Source organism: Neomonachus schauinslandi, chromosome 4, assembly GCF_002201575.2.
Source record: "Neomonachus schauinslandi chromosome 4, ASM220157v2, whole genome shotgun sequence".
NCBI classification, from domain to species: Eukaryota; Metazoa; Chordata; class Mammalia; order Carnivora; family Phocidae; genus Neomonachus; species Neomonachus schauinslandi.
In genome coordinates, this window is record NC_058406.1 from 14,280,631 (window position 1) to 14,283,031 (window position 2,401).

The following is a 2,401-nucleotide window of genomic DNA, read 5'->3' on the forward strand; positions in this document are numbered from 1 at the left end:
ATGTCTCCAGCCTTTTCAGATGCCACCTGCAGAGGAAAAGCACCCCTCCTCCATTGGAGAACCACTGCGCTAGCTTGGAATGAAGGTGAAGAGTAGGAGAGAGACTCGAGTAGAAACTCTTCATGTGGAATACCCAGAAATAAAACCTTGAAACCGAAGGGCTGACCTCCAGAAACAAGGCAGAGCCCAGGACAAGGAAAGGCACCAAGAAGACCTTATGTTTTGATGGAAAGGCTGCTGTGACGGGCAGGTGTGTCACTTATTACTACTCAACAGTGGACAAATTGCTTCGCCTTGCAGACTTCTGGTCTCCCAGGCTATGAAAGGCACATAAAAATACCCACAGCACAGGGTTGTTTCAGGGATCGGATGATGCATCTAGTGCCATGTGATCGGGGTTCACGTAGTTGGTTTCCCTTTTCTCTCGTTTCTAAGACCAGCAAAGCCAAGTCCTGCAGCTGGGCCATGTGACTGCTATCCAACTTCCTGCATACATCTCAGTCTGATGAAGTCCTTTCTTGCCCTCCAAACAGCTGGCCAAGGATGACTCACCACCACAGGAGAGCTGTATCCCAAAGAACGAAAGGGGAGGGGCATTGCAGGCAGAAAAAAAAAAAAATACAGCCTGTGCACAAAGGGAAGGAAAGGCATAGAGAAATTATGAACTATGGAATAGGCGGAGATGGCAAGTTGTCTGGGGGGCTCTAAAGCCTGCAGAGTACAATCATGCCAGCAGCTGAGGCTGAAAGAGATCAGAACCAGACTTTGAATGGCCCGGCTCTTACTGTTTGTCTGCCAAACTCCTACTCATCCTTCAAGACCCATCCCAAAGAACGAAAAATAGAGATAGTCATATGTGGGTCTGAAGCATTCAGAATGGAATAATCCCAAGAGCTGGGGCTAACAGGGAGTTTGAGACCAGCTTCTGAAAGACTAGGCCCTCACTCTATTTGCATGGTAAACTATCGTTCCATTGTCATCTATCTCCAATGTCGAAATGTCATCCTCTTTGTGACACCAACCCAGCTCCCCCAGGTAATGTACATACTCTCTCCTTACTTTTCTGTGCTCCCACCGCTCTTCTAACAATATATCCGTTGTACCATAAAAGGTTGTTTTCGTGTCAGGGCTCGCCTACCAGGCAGTATGCCCCATGGTGGGAAGGGACCGTATGCTGTACATCTTCACATTCCACATGCCTAGCACAGAGCCTGGGTAACAGATATTGTTAGTGGCCTACTCAATATCCATCCCTCCCGTCTTCTTTTCTAACAGAATCCCAACCGGGCAATATGTTTGATCAAAAGTATTCACCTCTCCAGGTGCCCTCGAAGCTCAGGTGCCATGTGACCTGGCTTAGACCAATGACATGCAAGGTGAGTTCTATAGGGTGGGCTTCTAGAAAAGCCATTGCTTTCCTGATTAGGGGCCAGACCCGTCTGGCTCTTTGCCTTTGGACCCTCATAACCACACACTCTCACCCCATCTTCTTGCCTGTAACCTTGGACTCCACACCTCGAGGTGGAGTGGCCATGTTGTGACCATGAGGATGAAAAATCACAGTGGGGATGGCTAAGCTGGCATCTGGAAGAATCCTGAGTCCTTAAGGACTTCCTCGAGCAGCTGTGAGCTCTTGGGATTTTCCTCTTCTGGACTGGTTGTCAGATACAAAAATCAAACCCGAGGATGATTAATCTACTGGATGGGTTTCTGGTATATGCAGCTCCATGCAATGCTAAATTCTATAACCGGGTGTATAAGCAATGCTTAGTGAATTGTGACAATCCAATTGAATGGCCAGATCTCCACCTGCTCAGCTCAGGCCACTTGGCCTGCACTGGACCAAAAAACATGCATAAGGGATGCACAACTGTGATGGAATCCTGAAGATTTTTCTTATTGGGTTAAAAATTCTCAGAAGTTCCCGGTATCCTTAATATGGCAAGGAGCCCAGGGCTTTCTCCATCTGGGGCACCACCTTTCTTAAAAGAGGCTAGTTTTGGAGACCATTCCCAACTAGTTGATGTAAATTTTGAGGCGATTGTCAGACTGTGGCATGAGTGTAAGTATTGACTTTGGGATCAACACATATCGAGCAGCTGGTCTGCCAGAGGGTAGGCACTATTCTGAGAACTGGGGATATGGGAGGGCGTGGTTTGAGCAAAAATAGCCCCCCTTAAGGAGCTTACAGTCTAGTGGGGGAGACAAGGCTCCTTGAACAACAGCACTGATGAATACTTAATTATAAAGGGAGATGGGTAACACAGAAAGAATGCTGGAGCTACTACAAGGATCTGTTTTGGCCTGTCCTGGTTTTCAGGGAAGGCTTCCTAGAGGAGGTGGCATTTAGGCTAGCACTGGCAGGTGACGTGTGTTTAAATCTCCCTCTGTCACTTACTAG